Here is a 17,391-nt window from a genome sequence, read left to right on the forward strand (position 1 = left end):
GAAGAGATAGGCTACCCATTCCAGTATTCTTGGGCTTCCCTTATGGCTCAGCTGGTAAAGAATTTGCATGCAATGCAGGAGACCAGGGTTCAGTCCCTGGTTTGGGAAGATCTCCTGGAGAAGGGAGAGGCTACCCACTCCAGTATTCCGGCCTGGAGAATTCCGGGGACTGTATAGTCCATGCGGTAGCAAAGAATTGGACAGGACTAAGCAACTTTCACTTTCACCTTTGCCAAGGAAGTGTTAGTTCCCTCTACTATGTTATATAATAACTGCATATGCCTCCCATACAAGCATTTATCTCAGTTTATTATAATTTTTGTTAACTTATTTGTCTCCCTCAATAAAATGGAAGCTCCTTTTGAACAGGGACCATGACTTATATATATTTGTGCTGTCAGCATCCAGCACTGGAGGGGGTTACATGCTAGATATTTGACAAATGTTAAATCAATATGTGAGCTGTGAGTCATAAAAGCTAAGACTTGACTTCATTTTCTAAGCCTGGCTATTTTAAATTTCAAAGTGAAAGTCATTCAGTCATGTTTGACTCTTTGTGACCCCCATGGACTATACAGTCCTTGGAATTGTTCAGGCCAGAATACTGGAGTCGGTAGCCTTTCCCTTCTCCAGGGGATCTTCCCAACGCAGGGATCGAACCCATGTCCCCAAATTGCAGGTGGATTCTCTACCAGCTGAGCCACAAGGGAAGCCCAAGAATACTGGAGTGGGTAGCCTATCCCCTCTCCAGGGGATTTTCCTGACCCAGGGATTGAACCAAGGTCTCCTGCATTGCAGGCAGATTCTTTACCAACTGAGCTATCAGGGAATCCATTATAAATTTGAGGCATCTCCAAAATCTTAAGGAACAAAGGGAAATTTTTTCACGCTGCTTTTCTTATGTTTCCAAGAATCAGGACAACTTTCTACATGGTCTATATGGTTGAATTTCTTTCTGGTTTCTTTCCTTGAATTTCCTCAAAATAAATGTGCTTTCTATCTCAGTCTCACACATCTATTAGTATATGTTTTAAATACAGACGGCTTAGATCAGAGTGATGGTAGAATGAAAATAAAATTCTGTTCTCTTAGGTCAACAGATCTGGGTTTGAATCCAGACTCTGCAGTTTTGTTAGTCTTCATATATAATTTACCTTCTTTTATTCTTAGTCTTCAAATTTAAAATGGTAAAATGGACCTAATACAACCTTTTTTGTTAGAGTGTTATAAAAATTAGAAAAGATGCAAATCAAATACACAATAAACGTTCACTTCAATTATAAGGTTGGCTTCCCTGGTGGCTCAGACGGTAAAGAATATGCCTGCAATGACGGAGACCCAGGTTTGATTCCTGGGTCAGGAAAATCCTCTGGAGAAGGGAATGGCTACCCACTCCAGTATTCTTGCCTGGAGAAATCCATGGACAGAGGAGCCTGGTGGGCTACAGTCCGTGGGGTCGCAAAGACTCAGACACGACTAGGAGACTAACATGAAGCAGCAACAGCAGTTCAGTGTTCCAACAACAGCAGTAGCTGGAATTCTATCATGAAACTGTATTACTCTATTTGTAAATAGAATCTTCAAAGGATTATAAGACATAAGAAACTCCTACAATGCAGGTGATATCATATTTTAAAATGTGTATTTTAATAAGAGCACCAAGCTGTAAGTCTGTTATAATAAATTACCTGGGTTCTCACTTTGATTTTTTTCATATCCTTAAGTTTATGAATTTAATACATTTATTGAAATTCATGTCAAGTATTTTACTAAGCATTATGGGAAGATGCAGAATCAGGCATCACAGTACCATAATGGATCTTTAAATCCATTCATTAAGCTGAGACATGCAGAAGTAATAAAAATGTTTGAATATTAAAAGTAACTTTTACTAAGTATATTATCAAAACCAATATTAAATATTAGTAACTTTGAATAAATATCCAGAATATCACTTCATATGTAATAATCTAAATTTCTAATAACAAGAATGTATAAATTTAGATGAAAGTCTACATTTACTCCCTTTATGACCTTATCTAATATCTTGCTTTTAAACACCATTTTTCTGATTATTTCCATATTCATATTTCCATTCTGGACTTTTCCTGAACTCCAGATTCACATATCTAACTGCCTAGTTAATACCTCTAATTGAATGTGTAAGACATAACTTAAAATCCCCAACACTGAACACTGATATTCCTACCTTCACGACATGGTCTGCTCCGTATCAGCAAACAGATACTTTATTCAACCAGTTTCTCAGGCCAAAATCTTAGTGTCATGCTTACTTTCTGTTGCTCATCCCAGTACTGAATGTATCTGCAAATCTCACTGGCCCTGCCCTTAAGATATATCCAGAATATAATCACTTCTCACTGCCTTGACTCTTACCTTAGCATAGAACATTAACTGTAATATGGGTTACTGCCATTTTCCCTGGCCTCTCTGCTCCAATATAATTTATTCTCCACACAGGAGTAGCTAGAAAGCCTTTTTAAAGCATAATTCAGATCCCATCAACCCTCTGCCCAGACTTCTTTTGGCTTCCTATTAAACTCAGAGTGAGACCCAAAGCTTCTGCAATTACCTAGGAGGTTATATGAGATCTGGCCCCACTGCCTTTTCAACTTCATTCATTTAATTGCTCCCTTACTCATAGTGTTCCAGCAACACTTGATTCCCTTGCTCTTTCTTGAACTCACTAAGGAATCAGGGCTTTTATGCTTTTTGTTCTTTCTCCTTGGCATATTTTCCCCTGATATCTACACAGCTTGCTTGTTTCTTCACCTAGTTCAGGCCTCTCTTCAAATATCACCTTTCAGAGAAGCTCACCTTGCCTATCTTATATCAAATGGCACCCGTTCCTGATACTCTTTCTCCTCTTTACTCCATGGCACTTATCTCCACCTATCATAGTATTTATTGATAAAAAATGTTTTTCTATATTTTCTCATTAGAATGCAAGCCACAAGGGGTCAATGAGTTTTCTTTCACGTTCACTGATTTACCCACATTACTGACCCAGAAAAATGCTTGTCACATGATAAGCACTTAATAAATATAAGCTGAATAAGTCACTGAAGAAATTTTATTGTGTTTACTATTATTGGGAAACAAAAGCAAACAGCTGGGTACGACTGTCACAAACCATTTTAATGGGATATTAGTTCTAATAATACCAATAAAACCATTTATTTATCATCAATTAATCTCCTTACTGCTGAATTTTACACTCCTAATTTCTGATTGCTAAGTTTATCCAGAACTATGGGGTTACTTGTAACACTTTAATGCTCAGGTCAATTGAAATGACATTCTTGGAAAATAAAGTTTTCCATTTTACTTTACAGATATACAAATACATTCTGTAGTAGCTTTTTGAGTTTCTATACAGTAGCCTCACTTCTCAGCATCAAAAGTCTTGAGTAAGTATTTACCTACTTGTCATCTATAAAACATTAGCCTGTCATCATGTTTTTTAAAAGTACATTTTCTTTACTTTTTAAAAGGCAGAAAATGTTAAAGAAGTGCTATAAATTTCTGAAGTCTTCCTACATATTGGAATAAGTTATAGGGTTTTCTTATATGGCTACCATTTTAAAAATTATGAGTTGTTTTGCTGCCATGCATCTGCTTTTTAATGTTTCCTACACTATATTAAAAGAAAAACAAAATTTCTGTATCTTTACAAGTAGTAATTTGTGTTGTCTGGAGTTTTGCAGCCTAAACAAGTAGATTATCTCTTCTGATGTTTGCTGCAGCTCCTGCTTTGTAATCATACGGGCAGTTTCACTTGTCAGAGTAATGGTTATGCCCACAAAACAAATTTTCATATCAGCAGTGAAACCCTGAAGGCTGACTTTCTTTCTGCACATGAAACATGTTTTATTGCAATGTATGTGAGTGTTTTTAGTGTGAGTGGGGAATGACAAGCAAAGTAAGAATGTACTGTTATATATTTTGTTACTATTTCATATTTTCAATGGTGAGATACAGCTCATACTTTCATGCTTTACCCTATCTGCCCAGATGTGCATATCTTTCACTCCCAAGATTTGACATTTAAAATTTTATTCACACATCTATCATATTGTAAGAGTGCTCCAAAAGAAAGGCACTTGGAATTGGTTAGACCTGGGTTTTTATTGCCTACTTCACCTCTTTGTTGCTCTGAACCAATTATCAAGTCATTTAACCTTTTTAAGTTTCAATAAAATGGCAGTAGTAATAGATATTTCACAGAGTAATGTGAAGTTCAAATAAAAACATGTTTGCTAAGCACACACTTAACAAGGAGGCTGATGGACACTTACTGGTTAAAAAATTGTAGCCACTACTGGTTATCAAAGTGGCACCATGAAGAAGCACCCACATCTGATGGAGAGGCCATGGCACCTAGGCTGGAGCTCACATCCTTATCTGGAGCTCCAGGTATTATAAAATGCATAACAGTTTTGACTACATGAGTGGTCCAGGAAACTATGCTGGGGCAGTAGGACTTCAGGAGGCTTCTTTGAGAATTCCTTACTAACGCTACTGCTACCTTTAGCCTCAGAGTTCGTTGGCAACATAAAGAAATCCTCCAAAAAAAAAAAAAGAAATCCTCCAAATTTCTCTATGAATAGTTCCTTTCAGGCCACAGCTGACTTGACTTTAAACGAATTGGCTCATGTGGGTTAACATGCTCTCTTACTGACACTGAGCCATGAAAATGTTCTGACTTGATTCATACTCCATGATTACCACATGTTTATAATACTTGCTAGATTGTACATGATAAATGTCCACCTTTCATATGACTTATTATCTTCAATTTATGAGCTAATTTCAAAATCTAAATAGTATAGAAGCAAATATTTTAAAATAATTTGGGAATATATGAACATTCTCTTCTATAGGAGCTAAGTATTTCATTGTGTCAATAACTTCCTTAACGAACTATGTATCCATCCATGCATATATTCAGTATCTATGCAACAGATATATACTGGTACACTAAGTAATATATTATGCTAGGTGTCATGTCTCTTCTGTATACCTTTAAACCACCATCAGAGTTATATTTCCCAATGGCAAGTCTGATTAAGTTCCAGTCTAAGACAAAAAACAAAACAAAAACCAAAAACTCCACCAGTTCACTGTTACCATCAAAAAATTCAAATACATTATTATGATATAAAATCTATCCCCTATTCACTGAAACTCAAACTTCACACACATACTCATCTTTACCAGTTCCAGCAAATAACATGTTCTTGTGTTCATCTCTATTAATGTAAAAATTGTTGCTTTTGCCTAGAAATTTCCTACTTCTTTCTCCTTTTTTTTTTTAAAGATAGCTCAAAGCACACCTCAAATCCCATATTCAGAAAAAAAAAAAATCTCCGTATCCATAATGCTCTGATGGCACACATTCATGTGTCTATCTGAACTCATTGCTGCTATGCTGTATTTTATCTCAAAGTGATAAAAGTGAGAGAGAGGAACAGATTAAGGAAAATAAGATGAGGATAGAGTGATAGACTATGGCAGGAAAGAGGTAAGGGGGGTAGGAAAAAGAGAAAGCAGTAAAAGGAAAGGACTCATATAAATCTGGGTATCCAGAATGATCACAGTCTTCATCGTGCATCTCAAAGTAGAGCAAACATACTACCAGGGCTATGCTACCATGTACCAAGAGAATGGGAATACATAGGATTGATTTGTTACTGATACTTAGAAGTCAATTCTCCCTGAAGACTAAACTTAAAACATTTTATAGATAATCATATTATTATATATCAGAGAATATAAAATGTGAATGAGTGGTTATTATGTTCACATTAGTTTTATGCTTACCTAGGTTTTATCAAGCTAAGCTTACTAATCCTCTTACTAAACATGCCAGCCTATGTGTTTACTCTCTTCTAAAATGGATCCTTACTTTTAAGTGACTGAAAATAATGGTTACTTTAGTATTCAACACATCCAATTAATCAATTTAAAAAGAGGCAAAATATTAGACTATACTACAAAGCTACAGTAATCAAAACAGCATGGTGTTGGTACAAAAGCACACACACAGGTCAATAGAACAGGATGAAGAACCAAGAAACAACCCATGTGCCTGTGATCAATTAATCTATGACAAAAGAGGCAAGAATATGCAATGAGGAAAAGACAGTCTCTTCAATAAGTCGTGCTTGGAAAACTGGACAGCTACATGTAAAAGAATGAAATTAGAACATTCTCTAACACTATACACAAAAATAAACTCAAAATGGATTAAAGACCTAAATGTAAGGTCAGAAACCATAAAACTCCAGAAAAGAACATAGGCAGAACACTCTTGACATTAGTCACAGTAATAGTTTTTTTGTATCTGTCCACTAAGGCAAAAGAAACAAAAGAAAAAATAAACAAATGGGACCTTATTTGTCCCATTAAGCCAAGTTAAATTTAAAAGCTTTTGCATAGCAAAGAAAGCAACCAAAAAAATGAAAAGATAACCTACAGAGTGGGAGAAAATATTTGCATATGATCAACAAGGGGTTGATATCCAAATTACATAGCTCATACAACTTAATATCAAAAAAGCAAACAGCCAAATAAAAAAATGGGCAGAAAATCTGAATAGTTTTTTCCAAAGAAGACATATAGATGGCTTATCAATACATGAAAAGATGTACAAATTGTTAATCATCAGAGGTTAAAACTACAGTGAGATATCACCTCACATTTGTCAGAATGGCTACCATTAAAAAAAAAAAACCCAAATAATAGACGTTGGCAAGGATGTGGAGAAAGGGGAAACCTTGTACACTGTTGGTGGGAATGTAAATAATTAGCATGATTACCACATTCTTATAACACCTGATAAACCATCTGTGAAGAATGTTCACCAATCATATCACTAAGCAATTGTCTTGAATTTATGAACTAATTTCCAAACCTAGATAACATCCACGCAAACATTTTATAATAATTTGGGAATATATGAATAGTAGAGTTCTCTCCTAAAGAAGTTAACAGGCACATGGAAGAGATGCTCAATAGTGCTGCTTATTAGAAAATTGCAGATCAAACAATGAAGTATAATTTCATACATGTCACAATGGCTATCAACAACATGTTTGTAAATAACAAATGATGGCAAGGAAGTGGAAAAAAGGGAACCCTAGCACACTGATGGGAGAACTTGAAATTGGTATAGCCACTAAAGAAAATAATATGGAGGTTCCCAAAAAACTAAAAATAGACCTACCATATGCTCTAGCAATTCCACTCCTGTGTATATATCCAAGGAAAATGAAAACATTAATTCAAAAAGATACATGTACCCCATGTTCATTCATAGTATCATTATTTACAATAGCCAAGATATTAAAGAAATGTGTCCATTAGCAGATGAATTGATAAAGAAGATGTAGTGTGTATGTATGTGTGTGTGTGTGTTTACATATACATATACATGGGCTTCCCGGGTGGCTCAGATGGTAAAGAAAAGTGAAAGTGTTAGTCTATCAGTTGTGTCTGACTCTTTGCAACCCCATGGACCATAGCCCTTCAGACTCCTCTGTCCATGGAATTCTCTAGGTAATAATACTGGAATAGGTAAACATTCCCTTCTCCACAGATGGTAAAGAATCTGCCTGTCATTCGGGAGACCTGGGTTTGATCCCTGGATTGGGAAGATGCCCTGAAGAAGGGAATGGCTACCCACTCCAGTATTCCACGGACAGAGGAGCCTGGTGGGATACAGCCCATGGGGTCACAAAGAATCGGACATGACTGAGCAACTAATACACACGCACACAATGGAATACTACTCAGCCATAAAAAAGAATGAAAGTTTTGCTCTTTGCGACAACGTGGATGGAACTAGAGGGTATTATCTTTAGTGAAATAATAATTACAAAGACAAGTATGCTAAACTATGACATATATGTAGAATCCAAAAACATAAAACAATTTGTGAAAATGACAAAAATGAAACAGATTCACATAAACAGTGAGCAAACTAGTGGTTACCAGTAAGGAGAGGGAAAGGGGGATGGGTAAGAATGGAGCATGGGATTATGTATAAAATATAAAGGCAACAAAGATATATTGTATGACACAGGAAATTACAGCCATATTCTTGTAGTAACTTTTAATGGAGTATAACCTGCAAAAGTACCAAAGTACTGTGCTATACATCTGAAACCTATATACTGTTGTAAATCAACTATACCTCCATTAAAAACCTATATACTGAATGGTTTAAAATAATTTTTCCTCTAATATATAAAGTGAAATTTTCATTTAGAATTTTTATCTGATGTAAGATAAGTAACAAAATGACATTTTAGCACAATTTAAAATTATTCAAAGACAACAGTACAAATACATTTATTTTTATGTCATTCCTTCTCTTGAAGATAAGGCACAAAGGGATTCAAACAGATATTCCAATGCAACTTTATAACTGAATTGACAATGTATGCATAATGGTATATATCCGTAGAGCTATTTTAATAAAATACATCATTATCAATTAATGCTATTCAAGTACATTTGAGGCACACAGAATATCAAAACACTTGGCAGGTGATATTTCTCCTTTGTGTTAGGCACAATTTCTCCTCTTTCTATTTCATTTTTCCCTTTGTTTGTTCCTGCAACTCCTATCCTGCTCTTACACAGTCTCTGAGTAATGGAAACCCACAGAATTATTTCTCTTCGTCAAGAAAGCCCTTATTGAGGCACTTTTTTTCTGATAAATTCACTCAGTTTGCAAGCCTTACTCTTACCTAATAAATATAAAATTTCTTTGCAGATCTTGGCCAAAATTATGAAATAAGTCAGGTAAGACAAACATCTAGAAGACTCGAGACTTACAATGAGGTCAGTAAGCTTGAGAAGCTGATGACGAGGGCCGGACTGGTCAGACTCCAGACTAAACAGCGGAGGTGGGGGGTGGGGGTCTAATGTAAATAACGTTCATCTGGTTGTGAAATGCAGTTCTCACAAGCTAAAGGAGGTACTGAGGCACCATGCGAAGCCACAGCAGCCTTGTTTGTTGCTATAGTGTCGTGCCACTTAGAAAAATCGATTTTACTTCCCAGAAAATGAAATCTAGCCCGTTCCCCTGCAGAGACGAAAGGTTTCAGGAATAGTTGAAGTGAATTCCTTGTTTGAGTAACAAGAATCTGATACTTAACTCCCTGGTTGACTTGAGATGAGCAGTAAAAACCCATTCAATATGCAGAGACTGTTGGGCAAAGATGCAAAAGGCGATTGCATTAATATTAGAAGCATCTCTCTGCTTTGAGATTATTACTGAAATTGTTTTACAGGTTTTCATGCTTAAACCAATATGCTCTTTTAATTTAAATTTATTTTTAGTATAATTGGAGGGTAATTGCTTTACATTATTGTGGTTTCTGCCATTTATCAATATGAATCATCCATAGGTATACATATGGCCCCTCCCTCTTGAACCCCCCCTCCCATCTCCCACCTCCCACTCTATGCCATTCCTCTATGTCGTCACAGAGTACTGGATTTGAGCTCCTTGCTTCATATGGCAAATTTTTACTGGTCATCTAATTTTACACATGGTAATGGATATGTTTCAATGCTACGCTCTTAATTTGTCCCACCTTCTCCTTCCCACCCTGTGTCCAGATGGCTCAGTGGTAAATAATCTGCCTTCCAGTGCAAGAGACCAAAATGCTTTTTAGCTTTTCAGTACAATTGAGCTGCATGATTAAACATGACAAGCTCTAAGTCTCTGGCATAGAATAAATAGTACATTAAAGGTCTGAGGGCAGCCTCAGGTTCCTGGTGGCATGTGCTTCCACTCAACTGTCACATGTACTAAACGAGATGACCTTATCACTACAGCTGAATCACAAGTCCAGTTCTGAGATCAGGATTAAAGACAATCACATCCCTTATTTTATCTCTTCCTTTAGGAATTTCACTATTCTAGATGATTAGAAACAAGGCATTTTTTCTTCCATTGGAACAGTTTATTTTTAAAGATCAACATCTATATAATCAGACAAGATCAGGCGCGTTCAGGGTGGTATGGCTGTAGACGACACCTACATAATCAAAACCTCAAAATTTTTAACAATATCCTTCTGAAAATTTGATTAGGTGAGGCATCCAACTAAAGAAAAACAAAAGGTGAAATGCATTAAAGATTACTAAGATTGTTCACTTTAGCAAATGTTTTAAAAATTACTTTAGCAGGAAGAAATCAGATGGACTAGTGAAAAATTACTGTTAGATTCAAATGCCTAGAGGTTACTTCTCAAGCAAGTAGAATATACTGAAATTATTGAATTGAAAGAGGAGAAATCAATGGAAATCTTGTTGAAAACCTGTTTGGAAATAAAAACTTCATGGGAAATGGACAGTATGATGGTTATAAGTTACTTGTATTTTCAGTTCTCTAATAAATGTAATCTGAATTTAGGCTGTTTGAGTGTTCTTTCAGGTTATTCTTCCTGTATCCTCCACACAGACTGAAAGAAGCAGACAAATCATCCTTGATCTTTCTTTCCCACTAGACTTTCAGTCCATCAGCAAATCCTATTTTCTCCACCTTAAAATATGTTCTTATTTTCCACTTTTCTCACCTCTACCGCTAACACTTGTGTACAAAAACTTCATCTCCAGCCTGGATGCCTGCACCGGCTTGACTGCTCCCCCGCATCCTACTGTCCCCTATGGTTCTGTCTTTGCATAGCAGTCATATTAAAAATTAATCAAATCCTGGTACTGACTGAAACTCTTCTGCGATACACTGAAGGATGAAACCCTTATTTGTACCAGGTCTCACAAGTCCACACCTGTCTGGTCTCTGACAATCTCTCTGACTTCATCATCTCTTGCTGTTCTTCTCCCTTACTTCTTTGCAGCTGAGGTGCCCTTCAAAGCAGCTGCACTAGATGTATTAGACAAATTCCCATATTTTAAAACTGATTCATGTTTGTTCTTCTGTCCCTCTGGAATGGCTTTTTAAAAAAAATCTTTATTTGCTTTACTTCTTAAAACTTGAGTTTCTACTTACAAGTCACTTTCTCACAGTCTTCCCTTCAGTATTCACTATCCCTTCATGAATACATTTCCTTTTAGGCACTTATCACTACATTATACTAAACTGTCTATCTACTTCTTTGTTATCTTTCTCTCCCATTAGAATATAAACTCGAACAGGGACCTTGAAAAATCAAGACTATGCCAAACTGTCTAGCAGTTTAGGCATGCATATCTTTTTTTCTCCTTTTCCTACAAAGTCATTGAGTATTTATAATAATGGGGTTTGGTTGTTGCTGCTGTTATTACTGTTTTAGTAGAGATTTTTACTTCCAGGGATCAAACCCAGGTCTCCCTCATTGGGATCAAACCCTGGTCTCCCTCATTGCAGGTGGATTCTTTACCAGTTGAGGCACCAGGGAAGCCCTCACTGCACACATTAGCAGCTAATCCAAAGGAAGGTTTCAAAAACTTTTGAGTTTTGGTAGGTCTTTTAGTCATTCAACCAGTTCTTAGTGTCTACATGAGCATGATAAGATAGTGATCTAACATAAACACTCAAAACAGACTAGTTGGTTTGACTTCTTGTTCAAATCACTTGCTAAATGATCTTCTTATAAGTTATTTGTTTATAAATAATGAATAATAATTATACTAATAATACACTTATTACATATATGTTGCATAGAATTCTTGCAAGGGCTCAGAGTTAATAAATGTAAAGCTGTGAACAATTCTTGGCACAATATGAGTATTTAAGAATGTTAATTTTGAGACTGTTATACAAACTTCCCTAAATAGAAATGATTACTATGCTTCATAGAAATAAGACTTAGTATTAATGACTACATCAAAGGATTTAGATTTGGAAAAAATTTGGAAAATTTGGCTTCTGCTGTCTGTGAGAGATCCTACAGCCATTGTGTCAATTTCCACAAATCTCATTAAGGCTACAGTAGTGACAGGGCTTTAAAACACTGTCACTTTTTCTAGGAAGTATATGGCTCTGGGGTAGAGAGTGACAATTCTTCCATTTTCTGTAAAGTAAGGGTTTATTGTTTTCAGAAAGACTCAACACTTTGAATGCATAATCAAGTTGACTGAACTGATTTTCTGTTTCAATCAAACAATTTGTCAACTGGAACAAACTGGAGCAAACTAGTTATGTTCACAGTGGAGACCCATGTCACCTCATTCTTTGTCTCTTATGGCCTATGCATACAAATCTCGTAATAATCAATGTAAACAAGCAGGAACTATTTTAGAAGTATCTGAGGGAATAAATGAGATTGGAATGAAAAGAAGGAGATGAAACCAAAAAAGGATAGACAGATATAGGATATTATTTCTAAGTTTTAAAGTATTTCTCAAGTATGACACTGGCAATATATTTTAGGGATTATGAGATGTTAGTTTGTTGATTTAGGAACCTTTAGGGTCTAATAACAGAAATTTTATTCCAAAAACACATGGAATTAGTGACAAAGCATGTATGTATGGCTGCATGCATGCTGTTGTCTGTGATGTGGTTGTTTTATAAAAAATGGAGAAAACTCTGGCTCAGCAGACAGAACTAAGGTTAGGAGTTCTGTGAGTCTGTTATCTAACTTAGGAAAGTGTTAATAATGAATGCAGGTATATAAATTACTTCACGAGCTTAAGTATTCAAGAATGGACAAGGTCATTTTTCTTTTTTACTGTTTCTTTAAGTCTGACTTAATCTGACCTTGCATCTGCCCAAGCTGACAGACAATTTTATCTTAGCCATTTTTAGGACTCTTGCCCATGCTTTTCCCCAATTGGGTTGAAAGATTCTGAATATCTTTGTAGTGACAGATGTTTGAGAAATCATTCCTAGCTCTGGTCTTCACTTGCCCAAGCCCACTTGTTCCTTAAAGCCCAATGGCTTCATTCCTTGTTTACCTTGGAATTGCTCAATGAACACAGATAGGGAAAAGATCACTAAAATTTATCATTGAAAATGGCACAGAGACCAGATCAGTTCACCATTTTCAAATTTAATCCATAAGACACAGACAACTCTATAGAGTTATTTAAACTAATCTAGGTCATAGAAAGTTACAGAAAATTCCTGTTTTCTTGATAAGGTAACATAACAACAAAATGCAGTGAAGATAGCTTTAAAATAACTATAGGCCCAAAGTCCCATATGAAAATAGATTAGAAATTTAAGTTAAAAGTTCATCAATATATGAAAAGAACAATAATCTATAATCTATCAGCATTTACTACAGAAAGGCAAGAAGAGCTTAAGTATCAGAAATATGACAAAGTAATGAATTTAATTACAAGCCAACCAAGAAAATAAAATCCACCCAATAAATGCTTTAAGGTATTTAAGATAATTTAGCAGCTACTTATAAGAATATCTCTAAGAAACAGAACAAAGTATACAATTCATGAAGGAATATTGTGTTTTTTTTTTCTTAAAAAAATTAGAAAACAATATAAACTTTGAATACTGAAATGCTAAAATACTTGAACAAAAAGCAGAAATAATCAGACAGATATGCCCACTATATTTCACCACTGTATTGTAGGTTCAAGTGAATACAGTAAGACAAAAGAGAAATAACATTAAAAATGTAAGAAACAAAGAGCTGAAAGATTTCCTTTTATTATGATATACTTTTATGCTGAGAAAAACCAAGAGACTTTAGAAATACCCTGCTGGAATTAACAGTAAATTTTAATAATGTGGATGGATTTAAGGTAAATATAAAAAAGTTAACACTGTTTCTTTATATAAAGCTCTATTCTCCTAGATAACATAATGAAAAAGTTAATTTGCAAGATTGAATTAGAGTATGGGAAAATTAGGAAAACATTATGAAATGTTATGTTATCAAATTAAGCCACCAGAGCTAACTAAAGAAAAAACAAATTAAAAAATTGTAAAATAAGTTTTAGAGATGCTCTATCATATTCTCAGATAAGAAGACTTACCATCACAAAGGTACTCTTTCCTTGGAAAAGAAATTTTATGCAATCTCAAATAGAACTCCCACAGGATATTTTAGGGGGAGAAGAATTAGACAAATAATTTTAGTTCCTATGGAAGAATAAGGAAGACATGGGGAAATAGCTATTTTCTTAGAAAGATTGCTTTGTTAGTAGATGTAAGAATATATTTTCTTTGTACGTCTACATATACTATCTTTGTACTAGTTTTTATTAGAACTCAATTATTTTAACAGTATTTAACAGTGTTACTCTTGGTTAACTACTCAATAAATTTCCCCTTTTTACAGTAAATGAGATCCTATCTTGTTGAATACAGTCGTGTATAATAAATTTGCTCCCTTTTGGAGTAGCCAATAAGGTGATGTCAGGTGGGATCCTTGGCAAGTTCTTTAAAAGGGGCTGACTCAATTGGTTCATCCTTTATTTCTTCCCCTTTCCCTTTATTTTTGATGCCTAGAATGTAGATGTTATATAAGTAAATCTTGAGTTGTCCCTTCAAGTGAGCTTGAGGATTTTAGTCCTGTACTAAAAAAATGACAAGAGAAAGATGCCCAATCCCTGATGATGGTGGAGCCACAATGCCATCTCATGTCTGCCTACCTTTGAACTTTGCTGCTTTTTTATGATTTCTATTGCAGAAAACTTAAGTGCAGCCAAGTTTAATTCAGATAATACAGTGCATCTTCAATGAAATCTCCATCCTTAGAGGTACTTTCTAAATGTGCATGTAACTGAGTCCATCTCCTGCTTAAAATACTTCATTGAGTACTTATTACTTAGAAAATAAAATTGAAATTCTTTAGGTTACCACTTACTATTCTTGATGACTCTTTCATAGCCTTCAGTCATTTCTATTCTCTAACTCAGATCCCTCACCAGTAAATAAAATGACCTGCAAACTTCTGAGAAGTCATGTGTAATCGTCTATCTTCCATGAGAAGCCCTTTCTTGGGTTTTTCAGAATCCAGGAGTTCCTTTAGTAATATCTTTTATTTTGAATTTTCTCTATTATTTGCCTCTCTTTCAACCTAACTGGCATGATTTACTTGGACACAGATGCAATTTCTTTCTTTTTTGTGTCACTAGGTCATTTGTAAGTAAACTGGAAAATACCAGATTTTCCACAAATATGTGTTGCATTATTGATTAGAATATATGTTAACTAAATTCTCAAGGAAAAACTTGCCATTTGTAGCTTCCTTTACCCTATCACCAATACTGTTTCAGAAAGATCCAGGAAACTCTCCTCCCTATGAGAATGTCAAATTCTGTGCACACTGGGATAAACAACATTCATTGATCACTTAGGATGTCCTGGATATGTGCTCAGCACTTTACATACCTTTTTTCATACAGCTTCAGAACAACACAGTGAGATAAATTATATCATTATCCTCTCTATTTTGCATCTGAAGGCTCTCTAGAGGTAGGAAAAGAAATGAACTGCCTCGGGTTGCACAGGTAGCCAGTTGTGAAGCTGGGGTTTGCCTCCAGGCAATGAGACTCTAGAGCTTCATGTATTACTCTGCTTCTCTGATGCAGTTACTGATTGTTTGGCACTGAGATCAAATTAGATCCAGGTTTTAATCACACCCTTGCCACTTATTACCTATGTGACCTCAGGAAAATCACTTAAATTCTATGCATTTATTTCTTCATTTGTAAAACAGTGATAATAATTACCCTTCTCAGCGATTTGCTTTAAGAATTAAATGAGCTGGTGCTCAGATTATTCTAAGTCACTTTTTCTTAGAATATTGGGTTTCTTCATTTGTTTGTATTTTAAGGCACTCATTTTGGGGAAGTTAAGATGTAACATAGTTTTTCTAAGAAAGTATTTGTTTTATTCAATTTTCAGCCTTTGATGAGATGCCAGGAAATCAAGTAGCACTCTTAAAGTTCTGAGCTTCAATAGCCAGACTGGAGTTAACCACAATGGAATAGCATCCACTGCAGTCCTACGGGATTAACCAAATCCTCTCATAATTAAGTGGGTCAGTTAATTATGCAGTCAATGAAATGATAGCAACACTCCTACCTCCAAGAACTTCACTTTAGTTGACTCCTGACTGATTGAACACACTTATTTTGTTAATCAGAATTAATAAAAAATAGATATATTGCTTTACCTAAATTTTCACTTCTGTTAAACTCTTTGAAAAATATTCACAAAATATTCTGAACAAGATATTTAGAATATTCTAAGTTAAAATGACTTGCAGAGAAAAATTCAGCATCCAGGACTGACTAGAAAGAAATGATTCCTAGTAATAACGCATATGTTTAAGTCCAATAACATCGTTCTACAATAACAGTATGAAGAAAATCAAGCACTAAGCTACACACAAAGGAAATATAATAACACAAAGCCTTCTTTATGTTACTATATATCATCTGTTTTAAGGTAACTAATAAGATGAACAAAATATAGTCAGGTGGCAACCTAGCAACTTTCAAAATAGTATTAAAGGCTGACAATGAAGTTTTCTAAAGGAAAGCTACAAGACATTTTTGGTTATACTCCGAAAGTGGGACCATTGTTTATGAATATAACTAGAAATTGCATGTTATAATTGGTGACAATTACCACTAGTTTTCAACTAAGAATTCTCAGCTGCAGTCTCTTTTAGCTTCTCTGCCAGAAATTGACTGATTGGACCTCAAAGTCCATAAACACAGATCTGTATCCAAGCAGGCATGCAGTCCTTTCCCTCTGTAATTATGGCATCCTTCCTTTAATAGAGGAACAAAAAAATTAACAATGCTGGTCTCCAGAGGGAGGAGATTGCTAAAATTCTGAATGCAGCATGCTTTTCACCTTCAGAGCTCTAGACCAAGACTGATAGCTTTAGAAAATAACAGCCTTATTGCAATAGTTCAGACTAGGTGCTCAGTATCCTCAGCCACACAGGATTTATATTATGACTCACACTTGTTTTACCCAGGAAAATGGCATCTTTTTGGTTACTGCCTTCAGACACACTCCAATCAGCAATGCCCCCTCTATCCTTTAGGTTCCTGGCTCCTTTTCAACTTTGCAAGAGAAGGGACTCAAGGATTAGCATCTGAGAATCAGCCATACGTTAGCCGTATGTGTATTCACTACTGCTCTTTTCTAATCTTATGCTTATTTCCATCAATTAAAACTCTGAAGAATCTGTTTTTATTTGTCCTTTGGCAGTCATTGCTTCTAACAGATTATTTCCAACAGGTCCCTTTAGCTTTAAACTAATTACTGTATTAAAAGCATTTTCTCATGCTTATCTAATTGCATACCCAGGATGTCACAAGAAGTTTTTAAGAATGAGGGTGGAAGATCAAGGTATGGAATTCTCATAGTTCCATTTAAATTGTGCCTGAGGCTGACTCTGAATGTCACCATTCTTTAGA

Source organism: Dama dama, chromosome 9 (assembly GCF_033118175.1).
Source record: "Dama dama isolate Ldn47 chromosome 9, ASM3311817v1, whole genome shotgun sequence".
In the NCBI taxonomy this organism is placed as follows: Eukaryota; Metazoa; Chordata; class Mammalia; order Artiodactyla; family Cervidae; genus Dama; species Dama dama.